At 36.5% G+C, this 26,543-nt stretch overlaps 1 pseudogene; it reads left to right on the plus strand.

Moving 5' to 3' along the window:
* The first annotated feature begins 1,796 nt into the window (after positions 1–1,796).
* Positions 1,797–26,543, plus strand: part of LOC124507526 (ubiquitin carboxyl-terminal hydrolase MINDY-1-like) — a 41,680-nt pseudogene continuing 16,933 nt past the window's right edge.

Here is a 26,543-nt window from a genome sequence, read left to right on the forward strand (position 1 = left end):
AATATTTTAGGAGGGTTATTTCTTCATTTCCAATGGCATACAAGGGTTGGGATACCCAATCTTTAATGCGCAATAAAATGAAATGGCAATTTTCCAAGAGCTGTGAGACTGTTGCTAATTAGCACATTAATTTATATAAATAAAATTCTCTTTGCTGTTCCCCAGTGTTCTGCCTGAGAAATGCAACAAGATGAATGAACATGACAAATCAAAGTGAAATTTACAGGCTTAAAAAAAAAAAAAAGAAAGATACAGAGATAATTCCTTGACCTAATTCCAACTTTTCTGACCCTCCTTCATCAGTGCCATTTTTCCACAGAGCCCCTAAATGTGTACTCCCCCTGCTGCCAGATTTAAATTCTAAAGACAAGTTCACAGAGAGGGTACACCTATCTCCTTACTCTTGGAGTTGGACTCCTGTCCAAAGGGGCCAAGATCAGAACTCAAGAGAATGACTTTCATTTATTCTTATATTTACACTTAGATTTTTGTCGCACATATTTTCTTAGCAAAACTATAAACATTTTCCCTGTTTTTAACAGTTTTCCTAATGTAGAAAATATTGTGTTTAATCATTTTTAGTTTTAACTAATTTTATGGTTAACCCAATTTAAAAAAATGAATATTGTCTCAAAGCTAAGTCAATATTTCAAAAGAAATGGCTAGTTGAATAAAAATCGTAATTTCTAGGAAATGTTTTACTAAATTTATGTTTTATAGTAACTCTGTTATTCTGAAAATAAATTTAATGTAATAATACTTTCAAATATGCGCATATGTTTACACTCTTACTTTCACACAGATAGATACATGAATATGGCTATAACCTCTTTGGCAGATACTGCCTGCAAAGCCATAAGTAGTAACCCTGTTTATAATCCATTTCTAAGTAGTAAAATCAGTTTTTTTAATAAATTTTTTTAATGTTTATTTATTTTTGAGACAGAGGGAGACAGAGCGTGAGTGGGGGAGGGGCAGAGAGAGAGGGAGACACAGAATCTGAAACAGGCTCCAGGCTCTGAGCTGTTAGCACAGAGCCCGACGTGGGGCTCAAACCCACGAACTGTGAGATCATGACCTGAGCCGAAGTCGGACGCTTAACCGACTGAGCCAGCCAGGTGTCCCAGTAGTAAAATCAGTTTTATGAAAAATAGAATAGAACAGAAAAAAGAGGGGTGACTGGGTGGTTCAGTTGGTTGTGTCCAATTTAGATTCAGGTCATGATCTCACTGCTCACGGGTTCCAGCCCCACGTCGGGCTCTGTGCTGACAGCTTGGATTCAAAGCTCTGCTTCGGATTCTGTGTCTCCCTCTCTCTCTCTGCCCCTCCCTGGCTTGCGCTCTGTCTCTCTCTCAAAAATAAACATAAAAAAAAAAAAGAACAGAAAAAAGAGAATGCATTTCATACAGTAAAGATAAGTACTGTTTTGTGAGACATACTTATCAGTTATGTGTAGGTTTCTGAGTGTATATATTGTGATGTATTATGTATTTCTTCCAGGGAATCATGTTCATAACAGTTGGGAAGATCTTCCAATAAAACAGCATATAAAAAGGATAGAAAAAATAGAACCTAGACTATGAAATGCATCCCTTAATTTATATTTCAGTAAACTTTTATCATTAATACTGCAGTGAACAAGACAAGGCCTGTGGAATCATGGAACCTATATTATGGTGAAAAGTCAGAAGGTATACAAGTAAACAAAATGCATGCATGATGTAGTCTCTAGGGATAAGTGTCATGAAGAAAACAAAGGAAGATAAGAGGATTAGAGAATGAAACTAGGGAGTAGGATGGAGGCTACAGCAACAGGACCCTTCAAGTTCACTGGGGAGGTAACCTCTGATCAGGAACCTGAATGGTGTGAAGAAGAGTACAACAAATGCAAAGTCCCTGAGGTGAGAACTAGATTAGCATGTATTGAGGAACTGTACAAAAATCAGGACAACTAGACAGGAAAGATCAAGGCAGGGAGTGTTTGAAATGACAGAGAGAGAGAGAGAGAGAGAGAGAGAGAGAGAGGCAGTTGCCAATTATGTGGGACCCTGTCGACTTGGCAAAAACTATGAATTTCATCCTAAATATGATGGTAAAGCTGTTTGGAGAACTATGGAATGATTTCCATTTCTAACAGAGCTCTCCAGGTACTATGTAAAGAATAGACTGTGGTGAAATGTTAGAGTTAAAAAAAAGAAAAGAAAAGAAGGGAAAGGAGAGAAGTTGGGAGGGAGGGAGATAGAGACAGACAGGGGCGCTTGGGTGGCTCAGTCGGTTGAGCATCCGAGTTTGGCTCAGGTCATGATCTCATGTTCGTGAGTTCGAGCCCCATGTCGGGCTCTGTGCTGACAGCTCAGAGCCTGAAGCCTGCTTTGGATTCTGTGTCTCCCTCTCTCTCTGTGCCTCCCCTGCTCATGCTCTGTCTTTCTCTATCCATCAAAAATAAATAAAAACATTTAAAAAGAAAGAAAGAAAGAGAGGGAGACTAGTATGAAGCCAAGACAAGAAGAAATAGCTTGGTGTTGGAAGGATGAGAAATGGTTAGAGTTATGATACATTTGTCCCAACATGGCCTGCTAATGGAGGTTATGAGTTATGATTATGGAGGGAAAAGACATATCAAGGATGATTTTTTGATTTTTGGTCCTAACAATTCTATAAAGGGTGGGTAGCCTCTCTTACTGATGCGTGGAAGGCTTGAGGTGAGAGGGTCAAGGTGGGTGATTGGGTAATTAGGCACTTTCACTTTTTTTTCTGATTGATATATTACCATTATTATAGCATTCCAATAAACATTGACCAAGAAATTGCTAGGATCCAGGCTCTGTGCTAAGTGCTGGGAATATAAAGTCAAAACAAAACCAGTGTTTATGCAAAAAAAAAATAAAACAAAACTAGAAATTGTACTATGGTATAATTGGTACTATGATAAGTGTATGAATACTATATTTGAGCAGCAAAACGGAAGGAATCTATATTAGTTTGAGGAATTATCAAGTATTTCCAATAAAGATGAAGCTGGAGGGGCGCCTGGGTGGCGCAGTCGGTTGAGCGTCCGACTTCAGCCAGGTCACGATCTCGCGGTCCGTGAGTTCAAGCCCCGCGTCAGGCTCTGGGCTGATGGCTCGGAGCCTGGAGCCTGTTTCCGATTCTGTGTCTCCCTCTCTCTCTGCCCCTCCCCTGTTCATGCTCTGTCTCTCTCTGTCCCAAAAATGAATAAACGTTAAAAAAAAAAAAAAAGATGAAGCTGGAGCTTTCGAAAGATGAATGGAAATTAACAAGAATAACAACTGGCATGAGACATGGAAGGATACTTGAGGCATTTAGTAGAACATAGGCAAATGCATAGAGAAATTAAGCACATTTGTTTGGGAAACTAGAAGCTCACTGGATTAAAGGTCTATATTGGGTATTGGCCAATGACGTTGCCAACATGCGAGGCACGGACAAAATCATGAAGGGTCTGGCCTAGCAAGCTAGGAGTTTGATTTTTATTAAAATCTATAAAAAGACACTACAGGATTTGAACAGAGGGAATAATATGATTAGATAAATTAGATAGAGACCAGACCACAATTGAAAAATGCAATGAGGATGCTCTTGCAGTAATAAAAAATACTGAGTTCCAGAGTTGCTGACTCCTTACACTTTGGTCTCCTAGACTAGGTCCTAATTTTTACCATAATAAACTCCCTGATCTTCATTTTTACTTTGTCCTGTACACTTCCTACTGCTCCATTACAAGTAATGTGTGTGGTAGAGTCAAGAGCAGTGGCAGAGGAAAGAACAGTGGCATGGACATCACAACTGGTGCAGAATTAGCCACCAACAAGTTTCCAGAATAGAAGAGTTTTCATGACAGGGCTATTTGGCATTGTGAGAAATCTGAAACATTCAGAATGCCCCATAATATGTAATTGATTAAATACAAAGTTTTGAAAAATCATAAAATATAATACTGCTTTAAAAGTCATGCTCTTAGAATATTTAATAATACAGAAAATGTGTGTGATATAGTCTCGCATAAATAGAAAGCAGTTTATAAAAGTGCACATTTGCTTTAAGCTATGGATAAATAGATATATATTACAAAAAGTTGAAAAAATATACAACAAAATGATATTAATGCTTATATCTATGAAAAGTGACTATGGGTAATTTTAATTTTCCTCTGTGGTTTTTCTGTATTTTTTATATTTTCTATATCAAAAATAGGTTAATTTTAGTTTAGTTTAGCTTGCTTTTTTTTTTGACGGAGAGAGCAAGAGTGCAAGTGGGGAGAGACAGAGGAAGAAGGTGAGAGATAATCTTAAGCAGGCTCCACACCCAGTATGGAGCCCCATGTGGGATTTGCGCCCATGGCCCTGGGATTGTGACCAGAGTTGAAATCAAGAGTAGGATTCTTAACCAACTGAGCCATCCAGGCATCCCACAAAAATAGATTAATTTTATAATGAGGAAAAAAGTAATTTAAATGATCTATGGTTTTCTCATCCTGAAGAACAATTTCAAATATAGTATAGATCTGATTAGGCTAAATTCAGCAGCAAGTAACAGAAAACTCAATTAAAAGTGTCTTAAAGAGACTTCTGCTTTCAATTAGGTTAAAGACAGTTACAGGATAATGTCCTTCCATCCTAACAATGAGAATAACCCAAATAATCTATACAATCATAACTCTGTGTGTGTGTGTGTGTGTGTGTGTGTGTGTGTGTGTGTGTGTTAATCATGATGCAAAGAATGAGGATGCAAAGAAACCCAAGTAACTGAAATGTAGAGAGTGACAAGCTCTTCCCACAACCACTGTCATTCTTGGAGGAGCAGTGAAGGAAGAAGGACAAAGGTAAAGAGAAATCACTGTAATTTTTAGAAACTTTTAAGGTCAATATGGACAGGCATGACAGGTTAGAATTCAGTGGGTAACAGTCACATACAGAATCTGCACCCACCCACAAACTCTTTCCTGTAGGCCTTTCCTAAGTACACATATAAGACTGAGTAGAGCCAAAAGCCTGAAGGAGGTTAAGAGCAGGGTTAGCAATCCCATCCCCCACAGAGTATGAATCAGTGGCTGCCCAAGGCTGGGGGAGAGCAGAAGAGCTGAGAGGGACCACTTCCTGGTGACCAGGCAGGCAGAGCCAGCAAAGTTGGGAGCAGAGCTAAAGAACTGAGGAAAAATTCCTGAAAGGTAATTCAGGCCTTCCTAGAATCTACCCCTTTAGTCCTCCAAAACCTGGGTTCATGGCAGCAGGAGGGGGAGGTGTGGGGGGGGGCAGTGTCCTAAGGCACAAAAAGCTGGGATCAGCAATGGAGAGCTAGGAATACAAACAATAACCCAACCAAGTAGTAACCTGCTGTGAACATGAGATGTCACATGGCTTGAAAACTTGGGGTGGACTATAAAGCACAAGATGTGTCAAGAGTCTCCTGGTGCTTAGATCTCCAGTCCTGCTAAAAGAAATGTCTTGATCTCCATCTCAAATCATGTGAAGCCAATGTTGAATTGGATCCAACTATAGTAACAACAATCTCAGTTCATCTAGAGATTAGATTGACTCAACCCCTCACCCTAGTGGCCTGAAAGAAAAATGAATCTTCATGCTTCTGAGTCTTACTATTATTCACTTTAGTCTCTACCATTTTTTAGATGCAATTTCTTGCATGCAATAAAAAAGATGACACATAAAAAGAGGCAAGGAAATGTGACCCATCAATAGAAGCAGATACAGAAATGGAATAGATATTAGAATGATCAGATAAGGACTTTGAAATAATTATGATAAATATGTTAATGAAAGTGGAAAAGTGGACAATATAAGTAAATAGAGAATAAATTTCATCAGAGCTGTGGAAACCATTTTTTAAAAGAGCCAAATGGGCAAAGTAGAAATAAAAACCATGATATCAGATACCAGAAATCAGGGATCATTTGATGAGTTTATCAGAAGATGGGTCACAGAATAGAAAGAATAAGTGAACTTGAAGACACTTCCAACAGAAACAATCCAAACTAAAACAAAGAGGGAAAAAAATAGAACACAGCATCTAAGATCTGTGAAACAACAGCAAACAATGTAATGTATGAATAATTGGAGTTGCAGAAAGAAGAGAGAAATCAATCTGGAAAGAATATTTGAAGAGGTAATAGACAAGAATTTGCCAAAATTGTTGAAATACGTCACCCAAAAATCCCAACCAAATAGGATAAATACCAAGAAAACCACACCTAGGCATTTTAAAATGGAACTACTAAGAGCCAATAATTAGAAAAAAAATCAAGTAACATATGCAGAAAAGAAAATGTATCATCACATCATAAAATGTCTGGAAATGGAATAGATCCAGAATTGACTAGTTCAGCATCTAACACAGGACAACAACCCATACCCTTTCCATCTTTCCTTTTTGTAATATTTAGCAGAGTCTGTTCCCCTTGTGATCAAAGATGCTTACAGGAGTACCAGGAAACACATCACTGCACACATCCAAATGCCAAAAGTGAGGATCTCTTTCTTATATCCCCTATTAAGAGTAATAAAATCTTCCCAGAAACTTCCTGGAACATTAGTTCTTCCAGCTAGAATGGTATCACATGCTCACTCCTAAAGTAATCACCAGCACAGAAGAAATAATTGATTGGCTTAGACTAATTAGTATTGACTCCTGAAGTCTCTCCTAAACTATATAGTCCTTCACACCTTTGCCCAAACAAGACTTCTTTTAGCAAAGAAGTAAAGGCAAGGTATAATGGTTGGATAGAAAACCAGATGTGGCATTTGTTAAAATGAAATGTTACAAATGCAGTAGGAAACCAAGGATGACCATAATCATAAATCTTACAATCACATTACTAATGATTTCAGTACATCTTTGAATTTTTCCTGTCACAATTTAATTATTGTTATATTCTTATATTTCATTCTACAATGTCTACTGGGTGTGGAAAATACTGGAGAGGCATTGTTTCTTTTCTCTGAGTTTGCTTTAGGATGCAGAGGTAGACCTAAAACAAATGAATACCATTGGCAGTATGATAGCAGCGCATGGATCTGACTTCAGCTCCTTCACTTACTAACTAAATTACCTTGAACAAATTACCTAAATCCTCTAAGCCTTAGGATCTGCATCAGTGACAGGAGCTAATATGGATCATTCTCATATAATTGTGGTGAGTTTTAAATCGATAATCCATGAAGTGACTGGTGAAAGCGTTCCATAAACATTGCTATCATTATTATTTACCAATGTGTTTACAAAGTTCAAGAGGCATGCATAAAAACAATGGTTGAGAAAGTCAACACAGAAATGGTAAAGCTTGAATGTATCTGGATACATGAACTCTTCACCTATTTGTAGAAAAGACCAGGATAGCAACCAAAGGCATTTCTAGAAGAATAACCAGTTTGAAAAAAGAAGAAAAGAAAAGAAAAGAAAGAAAAGAAAATGAAGCATGAAAAATGAAGGGGTAGGGATCCAGGAAAAGCAAATAACCCTCAGTGTAAGCTCTGTGAACGGAGTCTGTGGCTAGCAGATGAAAATGTAAAAGAACACTTGGGTGAGGCATGGAGCCTTATGCATGACATGATGATGGTGTCAAACTATTCTCTAGGCAAAAGGGAATCATTAAAGAACTTTTGAAGGTAGTAATAATGGCTGCCGTTTCCAAATATTATGGCAACAGTGTATTGAGATGAACACTGAGAGAGAGACCAGTGAGATAACAGTGTCTGTGCCAGAGAAACTATGACATACAGAAGGCTTGCAGTAATCTACTTGAGTAATCAAGAGGTCTAAACCGAGCCCGTTAGGAAAAGCTGGGAGAGAAGCAGAGAGTATGAGACTTGTTATGGAAAAGCTGGATTCTCAGGAGACTGGTCAGTTTGAACACTAGAAAGCTTGAAGTTTATGATTAAAAATTGAAAGGCAATTGAATGACTTTCAATTACAGGTACTAACATAAAAATACTAGGAAATAAAGTGTTGAGAAGCAGACATTCTACAAAATGTTTGGATTGTTAGAAAGAACATTTGAAGAATTATTATTTGTAGCCAGTAGGTACTATTAAGCTACTTAAAACCAGCCTGAATGTTTAAGTAAGATAAATATTTCTCTTCAGAAGAACAGAACAATTTTGTTTATTAACTTAATTAGGAAGTCTCTTAAAAAAAAAAGAAAAAAAAAAGGATAAGTGTTACATTAAAGCTCAATCCATTCCTGGTTGAGCTATAACAAATTATAAATTAGCAGATTGTGAAGTAATGAGATTTAAAAATATCTAGTCTTAATCTCTATTGCTTAAATTTAAATTTCTCTCTTATTTGTTTCTCTTTGGAGATGAAATAAAACTGCTTTAACCTTACATTTAGGATGTGGTTCTAATGGAGAGTACACATGAGTGTCTTCTGGATTTACTACTTAAATTATAAATAAATTAACATTTCCTCTTGGACAAAATCTCTTTCCCCATTAATCCTAGTGTTTTGACAATACCCTGAATCCCTCTTTCAAGTCTTTTCCAATCATTTTAGAGCAGTCTGTCAGGGTTATTCATTAATCCTCACTCTATATAAAGCAAAGCAGTCATAGGCTTTATTCCCATTTCACAGATAATTTATTTATTTAGGCAAAATTCTCTAACACATAATGCCATTCAAAAGTAATTTTTATACAAAACTTATTACATGTATTCTTGGTTGTCAGTTATAAAATTGGAAAACTTTTCTGCTTGCTATGCTTTTCTGCAACTCAGTTAAAGACACTTGAGGCTATAACCTGAAATTTACTATATTGTTGGTGATGTAGTGACATTTATCAAGTATAGAGCAATCCCATATTACAATTTCTATGATATTCTAATAGTCCAGTCTGCTTTATAAAAGAATTATATTCCAGTGACCATTTAGGCTTTAACAATCTAAGGAGGGAGCGCCTGGGTGGCTCAGTCGGTTAAGCAACCAACTCTTGATTTTGGCTCGGGTCGTGACCTCACGTTTTGTAGTGTGGAGCCCCACCTTGGGCTCTGTGCTGTCAGCACAGAGGAATTCTTTCTACTTGGAATTCTTTCTCTCTCTTTCTACCACTTCCCCGCTCATGCACTCTCACTCTCTCTTTTTCTCTCAAATAAATAAACATTAAAAAAATATATCTTAAGGAGTATAAAGGAATGAGGGCCAGTTTTAAGAACATTTAAATCGGTAGCAGGGCTCTAGTCTCCGCTCTGCCACTGGCTGCACTTCTTTGGGCAGTTCACAGAGAGCTTTCTGCACCCACTCGCACATCTCTAAATTAGAGGTCATGGTCCCTAGATCTACTTCATTCAAAAGATGTTGTGTGAATGGATGCAATCATTTGTCTTCCGAAAATGAAGAAAAGAAAAACACTTCCTATTTCATACCGATGATGCATAGGACTTGCTCTGCTGTAGATCCTCTACTGGTTTTTAATAATAAGTAAAAAGTAATTTCTGAATGTCTACTTTTTATAATACGTACAACTCTAATTCATTGGATTAACTGGTTTCTGATCCTTGCAAAATGCTTGGGTGGCTATAGAAATTTCCTCCAGCTGCTACAATTTCCTCTTTGTGTTCATAAACAGTGAAACTAATGCTACCCATTAGAGGTGAAGTAATTCACTGTGTCTGCTAGATACTCTGATCTAAGGCACAAATAAATTCCAAGTTACTCCCCTCTGCCAATTGCAATCTTTTTTAATCCCTCCTCAACCAGAAAGGCCACTCTACTATACAAAAACAACTATATAAAACACCAAAATAAATGACTCGGAGGTGGGATTGCTTGCGTTAATTTGTAAACCCCATTAGAACATCCAAATCAAAATAAAAGCAAAGTATGTGTGAAATATATGTATTTACAGAGTTTACAAATAGTGAATTAACATTGGAACTTTGGTAGGAGCTCTTAGATATTTCGAGATGCTGATAGTTACATTCCGATCTGAGAATGGGCCTATACTGTCGCTACTTTAGAGCTTCCAGCTAGCCTGCAGCATGAACCCCGTATCTGTCTACTAGAACTTACACTAAAAGGTGAAAACTCTTGTTACTGCCTAGGCTATGAATCCATGGATATCTTTATTTGAAGGACATGAATAGCTTATTAACTTACAGTCTGCTTTTCTTTCATCTGTGAACACTGCATCTTCCTTCATTCAGGCTGGACCCCAGGAGCCTGGCACGTTTTTTATACAAGAGAGTAAATTCCCATTTGGCCAATGCAAAGTTGTCCTTGGAATCCACATCTCTGGCCACAGTTGTGTTTATCCTTAGTATCTAGTTTCAGTTATCCTTTTTTGTGCCATTTTGGACTCTGATCTGTTTGTTTCATTTACTAAGTTTCCCATTACGGAATGGCGAACAGGGCCACGAAAAGGTGGCATAATGTGGTGAGGCTCAGCACTTCCTGGCCCTATGGCACTTAATTACTACACTTTGCTTGCCAACTATTTCTTGGCATCTAATTTAATTTGGGGACTTGCCTAAGCATTTAATTGAACTTGAAGAACTCCTTTCAAATATTTATTCCCATTTTCTCTTTCTCCTCCTGCCATATCATCAATAATTCTGCACCACATTTTAGATCAGGTCCACTTTTATTTTTTTCCAAAATGCTTGCCATTCCCCCTTTTCTATTAAGTATATTGCTCATGCACCAAATCCTAATACGAGTTCGTTTTTAAAAACATAAAGTTTGCCCTCCTTTTCTTCTAAACCTTTTCCTGCCTATTACAGCAGAAGAATTCTATACTTTCCCTGTCCATAAAGCTTTTATTCTCCCATTTTATCCAAGCTGTATCTCACCCCTCTGATAGGTTTCTTGTATAAAAATAGGCAGCACGAAGGAAAGAACAATGGATTCCTTATTCTGGTCACAGCCACATAAGCTTCAATATTCTTGTCTCTGACCACGACTCTACCCACTCAGTTCTGTTACTCTCAGTTATGTTGAACATGTTCTTGAATTTTGTCAACACCTACAATGTCATGATGAGACTCTTCTTTTCCCAACATGTCAGTGTTCTCCTGGTTTTCTCTCCTTCTGAAACTAGCATCGGCCCCATAGGTCATGATTTTACTTAGCCTTTTGTAGGTGTCTTTGAGCCCATATCAGTGCTGGAACAATCCAATCATATCCCTTCCTCACACTCATACAAATACACACGGTGCTGTATGGGAAAGTACAAGTCAGTACCTCAATATACATGTGGTTTCCAACTGCCTTTGGAATTGCAACGCTATTCGTCTATATTTTTCTTCAGCCCCCCTCCTTTTTTACTTTTCTCATTGCTCCTACCTACCTTTTCCAGACATTATTCAAAGTCCTGAAATCACAGAACCAGTATTTCCAGTCACAATTTTAGCTGGGAATTTTCCCTATGAAATCCTTATGTTAATAATTGATAAATAATGATTTTATTCACAACACCTGCAGTATTTTGAAAAGTGTAGTGCCAGTGCAAACATTAGCAAAACAAATGAATACAATAGACAATCCAGAAATAAGTACAATTGTATATAAGAAAATATTCAAATTAGTGGGAAAATAGATTATTCAGTAATGATATTGGAACAACTGGTTAGCCATTTGGAAAAAAAAATAAAGTGGGATGTCTTCCTCATTTCTTCCACCTAACAATAATAATGAGAATATACATAGTAATAATTCATTTTGCATCAACGCAATCATGAATTTACCCATAGAAAGTGATGTCTAAAATATTTATAAACTGGCTTTAGGGAAAGCCTTCTAACGATGTCATAAAACCTGCAAAGAAAAATTAAAATGTGGACAAATTTGATTACATAAAAACTGTGTTTTGAAAAACAAGACAAACATAAGCAAATAAAATGGAAAACCGGGATGGCATGATTATGTCATTGCAGCATTATTTGTAATAATAAGAAATTAAGAACAGTCTATACATTCACCCATATGGGAACAATTAATTAAATCCCAGTGTATACCTATAATGAAATACTATACTAAAATTAAAACTGAAGTTGTATTACAGCCACAACATATTATTGTCAAGGAAACAAAAGGAAGGTACAGTATACAGTATTATAATATTAAATCAGGATGTATGTGTGTATGTACATGTATATGTGAAAATATATATGTGAATTTTTATAAGAAAAAGGTTGAAAGGGCCTGGATTATTGAGTTAATAGAATATCTCACTGTCCATTTATAACATATTTTATGTGAGGGGCAGTATTCCGGGCAATTAAAAATACTATTTTAACCCAATTTATAGGCTGGGAACAGTCTCCGAACGTGTGAGCAACTTGCCTTGAATGAGAAGGTAAGGCCGTGATGATACCAGACCCCAAGAACCTTACGCTTAGTCCGCTGTTTGACCTACCACATGATAGCAGATCCTAAAGAGAAGATAATCATCTCAATCCAACCAGTTACTCTCTATCTTTACTACAGCAAAGAAGGAAAATAATGTAGATTAATATACCAGTGTACACACTATAAAAGTTCTTTCTTTCTGACTATACAGAAACTGATCGTGAAGTACTAAAATAGGTACCAAATAAAGTACCTTCCACTGATTTATCTGCAGCCTTGCCAAGGAGTTAACACTGCTGGTGCGCTTCCTGACGCTGACATCTGTTGGTTTAATATAGGCATATAGGATGGATGAAGCATAGCCTAGGACATATGAAACAGGTAACATCTACCTCAGCTGTCTGAGAACAGCTACTGAAAAGATGTTTCCTCCTCAGCTCGTCATTCAGTTCCATGAATCTCATCTCAGCCTCCTGCCCCCGCCCCCAAAGATAAACTTGATTCACACAGGGTATCTAGGTAGAGTGGGAGTAATATGGGGAGTGGGGATGGTTGCTGCTCACATCCCAAGTGGAGGGAAAGAGAAGGATCACTCATGAGTCTTTATCCAGATGACCCTTATTTAGGAAAGAGGTAGTTTACTGAGAGCTTTAGTGAGAAGTTTACAAGTCAAAGCTTCATTAGAAGAAAAGGGGAATTCACACAAAATCTAGTACTGTTGAATTAAATCTAAGGATTACAGGTGTCACAATTACAAGATTCCAGATAAATCCAAAGTGGTGAAGGGGGGAATGAATGTATTATTTATTAAAAAATCTCTGTGTTGTATGCAACTAGGTCCTTTATATACCTTATATGACATTTTAATCCTCACAACAGAGTTTACCTGACCCAAAATCTGTGCAGTAAGAAGCCAGCTTTGAAATATCTGAGAACAAAATGTACGAAACACAGAACTACCTCCCTATATTTCATTAGTTATTTCTCAGGTGATTATATAGAAAATCTCTGGCAAAAATATGGTATCTAGGTCAACCTTCTCATCCCCATGATATTTCATTCTATTAAGTAATGACACTGACGCTCCTATTTCTGATAAAAGTCTTTATTTGTGTTTGCTACCCTTCTTCAACTAAAGTGGTGTACAACGTCAAACTAAAGTTGATAAATGGCACTTTTATATTGCAGTTCAGGTAAACAGTGCAAGTCAGAAGAAGGTAAATGCAGCTGTTCCACTGGGCGTGAATCTCCAAGCACATAAGTCGGCTGTGCTATTTTGCAGACTGTGTGAAGGCTTCACCGCAGCACAGCTAGCCGGGACTGCTGTGCAGAAAGTCTTTTTACAACACCTTTTATATTACCGGAGTAGGTCTATTAAAGTAACATGCTTACTTTTTAGCAGGTGACATTTGGAATAAAAGTACATGATAGGTGATAAAGCCAGGGGTCAAGGTTAAAGTCACCACTGCGGATGCTTAAACCAATTATTTTAATAAACTGATTATCAGTTGTTAAAAAATATGCAAGAATCTCCAGAGCCTGGTTTTTCTTCATATTTGACAATTGGCTTTAATGTATGTGTTAGAAAACTACTGTACTGGTTATAGATACTTAGATTAATAGATTTAAACCTTTCAGATTAAACATCAAGTGGGTACTGTCACAGTATTGCAAATATAAATATTCAACGTATGTTTTGATCATCTAGGCAGGAATTATCTTCAGAAGAAACAGAACACGAAGGATATTCATAAGGATAAATTCCTAAAATTGCAATATATATGTATATATGTATATGTGTTTGTGTGTACATATACATATATAAACATAGTATGTATATATATTCATTGCTGTTGTTAAGCTACCAGTTTAACGGTTCTCTAAATTTCTTATTTCTTTTTTCTTCTAGTTAGTGTGAGATCGTCCATAGCTCACACTATCTGTGTATAATGAAATATGAAGACATTTCTTACTACACTGTTAACTGGGGTCATTTTTTTTAAGAAATTGAGGGACAACACATGCTTGTCTAAGCATGTTATGCAAATTATTGGCATAAAAGGATTTTTAACATGTAGGTAGTGTAAAACATGTCATAGTGACAATTCTTACATTCGGTATTCATTTATCCCGACAATTACCATGGTTATAACGCCTTTCTACATGTAGCCATTTTATATGCATGTTGAAAAGCAAGGCATGCGCATGTACCTGCAAGATATTGGAATTATATCCTCAACACTTTATCTTCAAGTTGGGGCTTGGACTCTGTAATTTTCCTCTGTTTATAAAATCGCATACATGAGATACCCCAGCAAGGTGAGTTTGTCTATTCAGAATGTTTGAAGCAGAAATATGTTAACACAGAAGGAATTTTCCCTCTGCTGATTTTAGACTCAGTCACATGGTCAGAGGCTGGAATTTATACCAGACGGTCTCAGAAATCTTCTAGTAGCCATATTATTGCTTTCTTCAAAAGACAACTGCACATTGCCTATTTTCTAGCTACCTTTGCAACACTGTTCTGCTCCCAACACACAATCCCCATTTTTAAAATGTACATTACTAACAAGTTTTCTGTTATAAAGCAGAACAGTACGAACACCATCTATGCAATCTGCTATTCTGTGTTGTCAGATATGTCTTTTAAAGGAAAACTCTACAGCAATCAATCACGTGACACAGTAAGGTCTCTCTCTTTTTTCTAAGAAAAGAATACCATATTTCATCTATGAAGGAGGCAGCATAAAATGCTACCAGCATATCAGTATGATTTTTTAGTCATTTGCAAATGCACTATTTTCCACATTTGCTGAAATAAAGTCTCAGAATAAATGCTTGTCAGTTGGAACAATTGTGTGGGGATGGGACAGATGGGCAGCTGTTTCTGTTTTAATCCCAGATTTTGTTCTTTTACTTTAAATAATGTTGAAAATGTTTTTTTAATTGTGAAAAAATAAACATAGGCCGTTTTTAAAAAAGAAAATAAGGTGGTAGTTACTGAATTATAATGAAAGATAGTTCTTATAATGTGGATTAAAAATCTCTAGCTCTCTTAACTGAAAACAATGGATTTCACTGGCTGTACTCAGCTGATACTGATCATTATTTATACTATAATTGATATGACCAACTGTCTTTTTAGTTTTATAGGAATACACAAAAGTTCCGGTGGAGTCAAATTTGCATGATCAACTGGGCATCATAATTTCACTGTTAGTGCTTATGGATTTTTCACATTTTAATCACAAACATGAACTCTTTTCTTAGCTGTACACTGCATTATGAATTAATCTAAACTAAAACTATTTTAAAACCCTTTTGTTCCCATAAAAAAACACGTAAGAATGCCTCTATTTTTAAATCAGCATTTCTTTCTTCTATCATAATTACTTCCTCATAATATGAAAGAATAAAGATTTAACTAATGCCCTAACTAAATAGGCCAAAGATTATAAATAATGACTTTTCACTAGGTACAAATCTTCTGTAATTAGAAAGGGAGGCAAATAATCTGTAATGAATGAACTGTATTTAATATGTAAGTACTGAATATTGAACACAGATGCCCCGACATTGGGCTCAAGTGAAAAAACAAACAAACAAACAAACAAAAAACCCAAAAAGCAAAAACAAAACAAAACAAACAAACAAACAGCAAAAAACCCCACATTTATCTCCTTTTCTGGACAGAAACTCCATTTTCCAGGAAGGTAAAACACTCAACTCAGAAAAGTACCACCAAAAAAAAAAAAAAGGAATTTTTATTAGTTGAAAACCAAATTGCCTTTAATAGAAAGATTTTAAATAGCAAAATGGTTATTATCCCACTATGTTACTTGAGATTACTCCAGATATTATAGCTGACCAGAAACTATTTCTGTATCCTACTCAAAAATCCGAATTATTCTGACCTTCAATTAAGTAAAAATCATTTCATTGGTCAATTCCATACCATACAGCAATGCTGATGTGGGATAATTTTATGTAGGAAATATAGTTCTATTGAATGCTTTTAATGGATTGAATCTGTTAATACAACAGTGGTTGATTAAAGAACCTATTTTAATATCTTAACTTTAAACAGACGACAATGCTTTACACTCTAAATTGTTAGAACCCATTTTTAATTTCTTTAAAACTGATAAGCCTCCCTGCCCTTCCCTAATTTCAAATTTAATTAAATCCACGACACCACCACACTGAAGAGAAAGGCCAGTTTTATTTACATAACATAACAATAGTAATAACAATGAATGGACTGCACTAAACCAACATCAGTCTTCACCACAAAATATTATTCTTGACCCCCTCAAAGACCAGCCTTTTTTTCTACCCAGCCAGGAATAGCATTCAATTTTGTATTAAAATAACTACTGCGACAGAACTCACAAACGAACAAATATATTTTTGGAAGTAAATCAGCATATTCAACATCACAATCATCACTAGGATTTTTTTTTCATAAACTGAGTAATCTTCCATCTTAACCCACATCGGCAGTGCTTAAATTTTATGTTTTTTAGATACTATAAAAACTACCCACTTATTAAGCTCTCAGGATGGGCAATGAGGAAGTTAAGGTACAGATTACAAAAACCTGGGACATCAGCAGGTTAAGGGGGCAAGATCAGAGAAATAAAAGTGGTGGAACCAGGGCTTTCAAGCAGTTCCTTTCCTCCCAGGTTATATTCAGACCTGAGGCCTGCCTCAGGCAGAGTCAAAGGAGGAGTTTGCCTGGAGCAGACAGTCCAGAGGGAGAACCCCACTACTTTATTAACCAAGCAAGTACCGACTGTGGTTGCCTCAGACTAACATCTACTCACAGCCTGAGAGCTTTCGGACTCTTTGGATCATGTGTACACGGACCACAAAATCTCTCTACATGCTTGCAGAGTTATGCACACGTATTGGTTACTTGAGAGTCAGAGTTACTGACTTCATGAGAGGCCCCCACCAAAGTTGAAAGGCAATTCACAATGTCAGTTTAATATTAGACACTTAAAACTATGTTCTCCCTATACTGAATTTTCTAATCAATATCTAAGAGTACTTTTGGCCGTTAGTTCACTGTTTTCACTTTGACACAGCAATTCCCTTCCCATGATGCCCTTTACACACACACACACACACACACACACACACACACACACACCCTTCTCAGAGTAAAACCTGACCTCCTTTGTCTTGGATGGGATCCATCCTTCAAAGAGACCACATCCCTACTAGTGCTCACTCTATTTTAGTTTTTTTTTCTTTAACTCTTATTTCCCCTTGAAATATGTTTGAATTTCCAAAACCTTGAAAATTCTTCCTATTTGAAACTACTGATCCATTTTAATCACTGTCCTATTATTTGACATTATTTTACAGCTAAGATCTTTAAACAAGCAACCTACCTCCAGACCCCACTGCTCTTACAAGCATCCCTTACTTCCTTAATCTCCTGTCATCTGATTTATGGACCCATCAATATCCTGACACTGTTCAATTAAATCATTTTTCTAATGGAATTGAATTTCTTTATTCTGACCCTCTTCAAATTCTCCACTACACTTTATACAGTTTATCTCATTTTTAGTTTCCATGATATTGTCTGTGATTTTTTTTCTCTGTATGTCTCACAAACTGGGCTTTTTCTTCTTTCTATGCTCCAATTTAGTGATTCTCTTTGTTGTCTATCTGCTGACTTTCCTCTACGCTTACATATTTTTTCCATTCAAGTGTTTTAATTATCTCCTCTATACCAAAATTCTTGCCTCCTGGACATCTTATTTCCTCCTTTCTCTCCTGTTCCATTCTCCAAAATTTATTATAGGGCCCTTCATTATTTATTTAAAAAGAAAAAAAAAGAACTGTTCACACTTCTACCTATATGCCAGGCATTCCTAAAGGCACTGAAAATAGAGTAGTGAAAAAGATAAAAATAAAAATTACCTGCCCTCATGCAGTATGTCTGGTATTGAGGGAGAGAGATAATAAACAGGATAACAGTAAAACATTAAAATCATGGAAATGAGTGTTAACGGGAAAACATAAAGCAAAGAAGGGATATGTGAAATCTCAGGGGTAGGCTTAAAATTTTAAAGGCTGTCAACTATACACTACAGAGACCAATGCAGAAGCTAAGGCATCAATTTTAAAAATGCTGTAATGATTCAGGAGAGAGATGATGAAACCATGGACCAGACATAAGAAGAAGGAATCAAGATTAATACCAAAGTTTTTGATCCAATGCCTGGAAATATGTCACCACCACTAACCAATATAGGTAAGTGAGAAGAAACTGCATGCTAGTGGTAGGGTTTGAAGCATTTTCTGTGGGAGTTGTCTGATAGATAAATGTTATGTTGACTGGGCAGTTGGATTGATAGATTTGAAGTTAAGAGGAAGATCCCAGCTGCAGAATACAAATTTTGTTGTCATAAATATAAAAATGGTATTTAAATCCCATGAGAGGAAAATCATATGACTTTGGAAGTGAATAAAGGTAGGAAAAAAAAGGTCAAAGAATTAGAGTTTAGAATAGAATTGAGAAAAAGAAGGAGGAACCGGCAAAGTAACTGAGAAGTAGTCAGACATGTCAGAGAAGTGATGGACATTATGAGAAAAAAGTGATTCTAGGAGAAGGATATCAGTTGTGTCTAATGCTACAGATTGTACAAATATGAAAACTGGCAATTAAAATTACCAATATGAATGTCTTTGGTGACCTTGACAAAAGCAATTCCCATGGACTAGGAGAGAAAAACCTGATTAAAGTAAATACAAAAGAGAAAGGCAAGAAGGAAACTGGTAACAGCAGACAGAGAAACTCCTCGAGAAGTTTTGTTTATAAAGGTAAAACTTGGGAACATAGCTGTAGAACTAAGTGTAATCAAGTGATGATGTTATGATGAGTGAATTAGTAGTATGCCAATATGGCAATGAGACAGAAAAAACATGATGTTGTTGGAAGTATGGAGAAATCCAGAACAGGCAAAAGAGTATGGTCTTTATGCACAGATGGAGACAGAGCCTGGGTAGAAACATAAATGAACACGGTAAAAGGAGGTACTTTGGAATATAATAGTATAGGTACTCTTAGGTGGGTGATGCATTACTAGGAACTTACAGAAATTCTCTTTAAAATGCTCCAACAATAGCATTTGTTGGGGAATGCTAAGACATCAGCTGGAAATAAGAATGAAGGAGGAGGTATTGGCAGGTTGAAGAAATAGAAGAAATCATGAAAAATCCTCCAGGAGAGTGGAAGGGAGAGTGGATGAAGAAAATATAGTATGCTTACATTAAGAAACTCCCTTGAAGCTATTTATAACTAATTTAAACTGAGATCAGTTATCATAGCCGTGTATTCCATGTCATCGAACTGTATATGTACAAGTGCATCACAGAAAGTTTTACTTTACTAGAGTTATAGTTTCATCAGGATAACATGATGAAACAAGAGAGCCATGAGGGTTGATGATATATGCAAAGGAGAGATTACAATGATTGAATACAAAATCTAAGGTCGGTATGGAGGAAATGAAAGATTATTAGGAGATGAGGGAAAGTATAAAGCTGGCAGGGTTGATGCTAACAAGGTCTCAGTGGCACTGAGAAATGTTGTAGTTGGGATTTTAAGGGTAGTGACTCAAAGATAGGAGTTGAGAATCAGAGAGTTGGATATTTAAAATATAGTTGATGGAGAGTCATTGTGATTGGGAAAAAAGGGTCAAAGGAATAAACATGGAGGTAAGGTTCAGGTAGGGAAGGAAACACCATCATTTGGTGGGGGAAAAGTCAAGGAACTGAGGAGCCAAAGCATTAAAAAGTTTATCTGTGTGGACATTGAAATCATTAAGAACTATGAAAGAAGGCATATTAGAGAGCATGACAGTGACCCAGTGTGGTGTAGAGATGACTACTACAAACAGTGACATTGGCATAATCTAATGATAAAAATTGCAAAGTGGTGATCATTAGGGAAGAAGGAGGGAACATGACCTGTGAGCAGGACTGATTAATAAGGAAGACACCTATTCCATTCCAAATGTTTATTCCTTCAGTTGCTCAACCACATTTTTTAGGTATGTGGGGTGTGATAGGCACTATGCTAAATGTTTATATTCACTGTCTAATTTTGATTCATGAAATAACATTATGATGTAGGAACTCTTATTATGTGCATTTTTACAGGTGACCAAACTGAGGTTCAATAATTTACTCAAGGTTATTCAACTATTGTTTCTTCTCTCTCATATTGTGCTTCCTTCATTCCAAAGTAATACCAGCGCAAGTTTCTCAACACTGAGGGTTGACCACTTTGGCGATGGTGGCGAGAGATGCTCTGCAGACCCCCTCCATAGTGAAACAACCGATGGAAATTATACACATACACGAAAGAACTTTAAATATCTAGAAGCTGTCCCAGGGATTACAACAAATCCAAAAACATTTCTTTTTCAAGAAAAGGTACTGCAACAGTAGATTTGACCAAAAAAAGGGGGGGGGGGCGGTTTCCTGGGTGGCTCAGTTGGTTAAGCGTCCTGCTTTGGCTCAGGTCACAATCTCACAATTGGTGAGTTTGAGCCCCACGTCAGGCTCTGTACTGACAGCTCAGAGCCTGGAGCCTGCTTTGGATTTTTTGTCTCCCTCTCTCTCTGTTCCTCCCGGGCTCGCACTCTGTTTCTCTCGCTCTCAAAAACAAATAAAGATTTTTAAAATTAAAAAAAAAATAAAGACAAAAAAAATAACAAGAGTCTATGGCTATTGAGCCTTTACTGTCTCCCTCCTTCTTGCACTCCCAGCTCAGCATGACAGAAGGTCTACTTGGGCAGGGATGGCCAAGAAGATAGGACTCCCACTCCCCATGCTCCTAGTCAAGGGTTATGATAGCTCCTTGGAAGGGGCAGGCCACCAGCATTTCTCATTTCCCCTAGCTCCATTTTATAGAAACTAAATTCCAAATGACTGCATCTAAGAGTTCAAGGACTCCCTTTCTCCACCAAGCCCCCACTTGTAGGTCAGATGTTTTACCCCAGATATAGCAGACTGACAATAATATCCTTTTAACACCCCAGGTTGCTTATACGGGGGAGATTTCACATGGAGAAAGATGAGTGGGAAAGACGAGAGGCTACTTCTCCTCCTTAGTACCCCACCAATGAAGCAGGGATGTCAGTCTGAAGAAGTGGGCTACCGTCTCCACTTCCAGTTCTAGAGCAGTGGCTCAGAGACTTTTTCCAAGGGGAGAGGTAGGCCATGACAGAGACCTCCAAGGATCTCTCTTAAAGGAACTAAAGTTCAAGCCTAAGATTGCTCTCAAAACTAATGGAGATTTGGGTAGTAATCAGTAAGAAGAGGCTAAGAAATCCATGAGAGCAACAAGCAAGACCTAACAGCAGCTAGTCTATAAAAGAGAATCAGGGTGAGAGAAAAATAGGAAGAACTCTCCTGGGATTGGAATAAACCTTAAAGGTTGGTCTCAAAACTATTCCTGTAAAGGGATTCAAATTTAACTGGCCTGTGTGGGCACTTTGATTCCAGAGTGTCATAAAAAACAGTAGCACAATTAGTTGGCAATTAGAGTAACCTAGTATTGGACTGACCAGAGAAAAATAAGGAAAGTCTAAGACAGCCTGATAAAACCACTGTCATCTCAGGGTGACTGTGCATGCCCAACTTTGTACCCACTAAAGAGTGACACCAGAGACTTCATATTATGGGGAAACAGACTTTACTAAAATAGTTCAGGAACGTCCACAAACAAACAAGCAAGCAAACAGCAACAATAAAAAGCCCTTAAGAGGAGGGCAGATAGGATCTCGAGTTGCTACAGCATACTACTGAAAATTATGAGACAAGCAAAGAAATGGGGAAGTGTGACCTACACATGGAAACAAAAGCAGGCAATAGGAACTAATTGTGAGAGGGTCTGGTTGTCAGACTTAACAAAGACTTCAAAGCAGTCATCATAAATACGTTCAAAGAACTGAAGGAAATCACCCTTAAGTAAATGAAGGCATCATTACAAGGTCTCATCAAATAGAGAATATCAACAAAGTGAAAGAAACTTAAAAAGAACCAAATGGAAATTCTGGAGTTGACAAGATCACTGAAACAAAAAATTCTCTAAAAATTCTCAACAATAGATTTAAACAGACAAAAGAATCAATTAGCTTGAAAATGCTCCCTCGAAGGACATTATGTTAAGTGAAATAAGTCAAACAGAGAAAAACAAATATTGTGTGATCTAACTTATACGTGGAATCTGGGGGAAAAATAAAAATCTCATAGATACAGAGATTAATTGCTGGTTGCCGGAGGTGGGTGTTGGGAGTGGGAGAGATGGGTGAAGGTGATCAAAAGGTACAAAGTTCCACTTATAAAATAAATAAGCCCTGGGGAGATACTGTACAGCATGATAACTACAGCAAATACTGTACTGTGTGTTTGAAAGTTGCTAAAACAGATCTTAAAAGTTCTCATCAATAAGGAAAAAAAATTGTTAACTATGTATACTGATGGATGTTAACTAGACTTATTGTGGTAGTCATTTCACAATATATATGTATATAGAATCATTATGTTATTCATTTAAAAATAATATATGTCAATTATATCTCCTTTAAAAAAATAGCATGGCAAGGTTTGAGTGTTGGTAACTGGTAAGATAACTAATTTAAGGGATATTTCATTGCTGCTGTGTACAGGACTTGGCATCTGATAGGAATAGAAATATTAACTTATAGTTATCCAATTATAATATATAAAGACCTTTTCACAATGAAAATAACAATAAAATAAAGTTCTCAAATCAGTGAGCTAACTTTCTATCTTAAAATACTAGAAAAAGAAGGAAAAAAATTAAACCTAAAGCAAACAGAAGGGAAGAAATAATAAAAATTAGAGTGTTAATTAATGAAATGGAGAATAGAAGTATAATAGAGAAAATCAATGAAATTAAAAAGTGGTTCTTTGAAAAGATCCACAAAATTGACCACCTTTAGTTGGACTCAACAGAGGCATGAAAGAGGGGACATTACTACTAACCTTACAGAAAGAAAGGATTATAAAGTAATACTATGAATAATTATATGCCAATAAATTAGTTAACTTTGATGAAATAGAAAAATTCCTGAAAAATAAAAACAAAATATTGAAGTTTAAAGAAATAAGAAACCTGAATTAGCCTTCAACAGGTAAAGGGATTGAATAAAAATTGGGGATCTCCAAGACCACTTTAAGGATTAGTGATTCACTAAGAGGACTTACAGGACTCAGCATATGATTGTATCCGTGGCTATGAGGATACCACGGCTAGTGAGAGGATACCAAACATAATCAGCAAAGGGAAAAAGTACATGTGGCAAAGTCCAAGGAAAACAAGGCATAAGTTTCCAAGGGTCATCTCTCACGGAAGTCACAAAGTGCATGCTTAATTCTCCCAATAAAAAGTTGTGACAACGCACATGAAATGCTGATTAATGAAAGCTCACGAGAGACTCAACATCCTGGGACTGGCCATTTAGACAGCATCTGCCTAGTACATATCAAAATTCTAGACTCCCAGAAGAAATGCAGGTGTTCAGCATAAACCACATTGTGTGCACAAATAGGTAAAGCAGAGTGAGCCACTCTTTATCAATTCTGGGAATGGTGGGAACCCTCCCCAAATCCAAGTTCCCAGATACCAGCCAAAGGCTATAAATTAGCCTTTCTAAGGATCTAAATTCTGCTATCTTAACTTCTTTCTGAACAATTGGAAATTTTCTAATTTCTGCACAATTAAAAATTTTAAAACTTTCTACAAAGTGAAGTCAATATCCAGTCTCCTCCCACCAACGGGTGAATTCTACCAAGCACTAAAAATAAATAGATAGATAGATAGATAGATAAAACATTAATAACAAATTTTCACAAACTCTTCCAAAAAAGAGGAGACAACATGTCCCAGTACATTAGGTTAGGACCTAATAAGGTTACTTTGATATCAAACCTATAAAAACACATCACAAGAACAGAAATCATCAATTAACTCTCTAGTGAATAAACATGCAAAAATTCTCCAAAAAATCCTTTGAGTCGAGTCTTACTATTTGCAGAAGTTATGTTCTATAGAGTCACTGAGAACCCTGAATAAGTGCATAGTGAGCCATTGCTCATAAGAGAAATACAGGGTTAGGTTCTCAAGAGCCTCTGGTCACAACATTTTCATCAATTGATCAATAATAGCTTTGTTTTATGTGTGTTTGTGTTTAAAGGCACTTTATTTAATATATATTGCTGACTCATTAACGTTGAACTCGTGGCCAACAGCACTATAACTCATGCCTGAATAAACCTTATCTAACAAACATTTTCTATGTAAGCCACATCACAACCTTCCTGCACTTAGAAGCTTTAGATAGCATTTGAGAACTAATATTGGAAGCCATTTTAAACACCAAATCATCAACAAATGCATGGCACAAATGCATGGAAAATATGACACTAAATAGGCCACAAAAGGATACTTGTTTAAAATATGAAAGATGAAATAGAAAGCAGAATATTGTCTTTTTCAGGGTGCCTGGGTGACTCAGTCCGTTGAGCATCTGACTTTGGCTCAGGTCATGATCTCACAGTTGGTGGGTTTGAGCCCCACATTGGGATCTGTGCTGACAGCTCGGAGCCTGGAGCCTGTTTTGGATTCTGTGTGTCCCTCTCTTTCTACCCCTCCCCCACTTGCTTGTCCGCATTCTCTCTCTCTCTCTCTCTCTCTCTCTCAAAAATAAATTTAAAAAAAGAAAAGAATATTGTCTTTTTCAACTTCAACTTGAAATGTGCACATTGGTTAACAAAATTTTCAGTGCTCTGTGTATGTTCACAAATGACCACAAAAGTGCCACAAACATTGATTTGGGGGTTACAAGTAGATTTTAGTGAGTAAGTGAATTTGCAAATATGGAAACTGCAAATAATGAGGATTGATTGTACCAGCAAATAGATTCTAGCAACATATAAAAAGGATTATACAACATGAGTAAGTGGGATTTATCTCAGGAATGCAAGTTGGTTTAACATCTGAAAATCAATTAATATAATACATCATATTAATAGAAAATAGTACAAAAGCCAGATAATCATCTCAATAGTTTCAGAAAAATCATTTGACAAAACCCACATCCTTTCATGATAAAAACACTCAATGCACTGAAAATGGGAGGGAGTTTATTCAACCTTACAAAAGCACCTACAGAAAGCTACCATTATACTTAATAATAAAATACTGAAGAATTCTCCCTAAGGTTGGAAGCAAGAATATGTCCTGTCTCAGCCCATTTATTCAACATTGTACTGAAGTTTCTAGCCAGGTCAATTAGGCAAGAAAATGAAATAAAAGGCATCCAGATTAGAAAAGAAAACTAAGATTAACTCTTTAATCTTACAGGTGACATGATCTTATATATGGAAAATCATAAGGAAGCAGCTAAAAATATTATTAGAACTAATAAGTGAATTCTAGATACTTTCAGAATTCACATCATATACAAAATCACTTATGCTTCCATACACTAGAAATGAACAATCAAAAAATGAAATTAAGAAAAAACAATTCCATTTATCATGTCATCAAAATGAATGAAATATTTAGAAATAATTTTTTTTAATTTTTTACCATTTATTTATTTTCAAGAGACAGGGAAAGACAGAACATCAGCAGGGGAGGGTCAGAGAGAGAGGGAGACACAGAATCTGAAGCAGGCTCCAGGCTCTGAGCTGTCAGCATAGAGCCTGATGCAAGGGAAAAACCCACAAACCGTGAGATCATGACCTGAGCTGAAATCAGATGCTTAACCAACTGAGCCACCCAGGCACCCCAGGAATAAACTTTTAAAATAAAGACAGAACATATACTCTGAAAGTAAAAAACACTGTTGAAAGAAACTAAGATCTTTATTTAGATTTGAATTTATTTATTCAAAGACATTCTGAGTTCCTGGATCAGAAAACTTAATATTGGTAAAATGGCAATATTCCCCAAATTGTTCTACAGATTCAATGTACTCCACTGAAAACCTCAGCAGTATTCTTTTTTAGAAATTGACAAGCTGTTCTTAAAATTCATGTAAAAATTCATGGTACCCAAAATAGGCAAAAGTCGTGAAATGGAAGAACAAAGTTGGAAGATACACTTCACAATTTCAACAAAGCTATAGTTATCAAGAGGGTGAGGTACTGGAATAAGGGTGGACACA

This window comes from Lynx rufus, unplaced genomic scaffold (genome assembly GCF_022079265.1).
Source record: "Lynx rufus isolate CCGP_SWC_20201006 ecotype Redwood Valley unplaced genomic scaffold, mLynRuf1.p SCAF_12, whole genome shotgun sequence".
Taxonomy (NCBI): domain Eukaryota; kingdom Metazoa; phylum Chordata; class Mammalia; order Carnivora; family Felidae; genus Lynx; species Lynx rufus.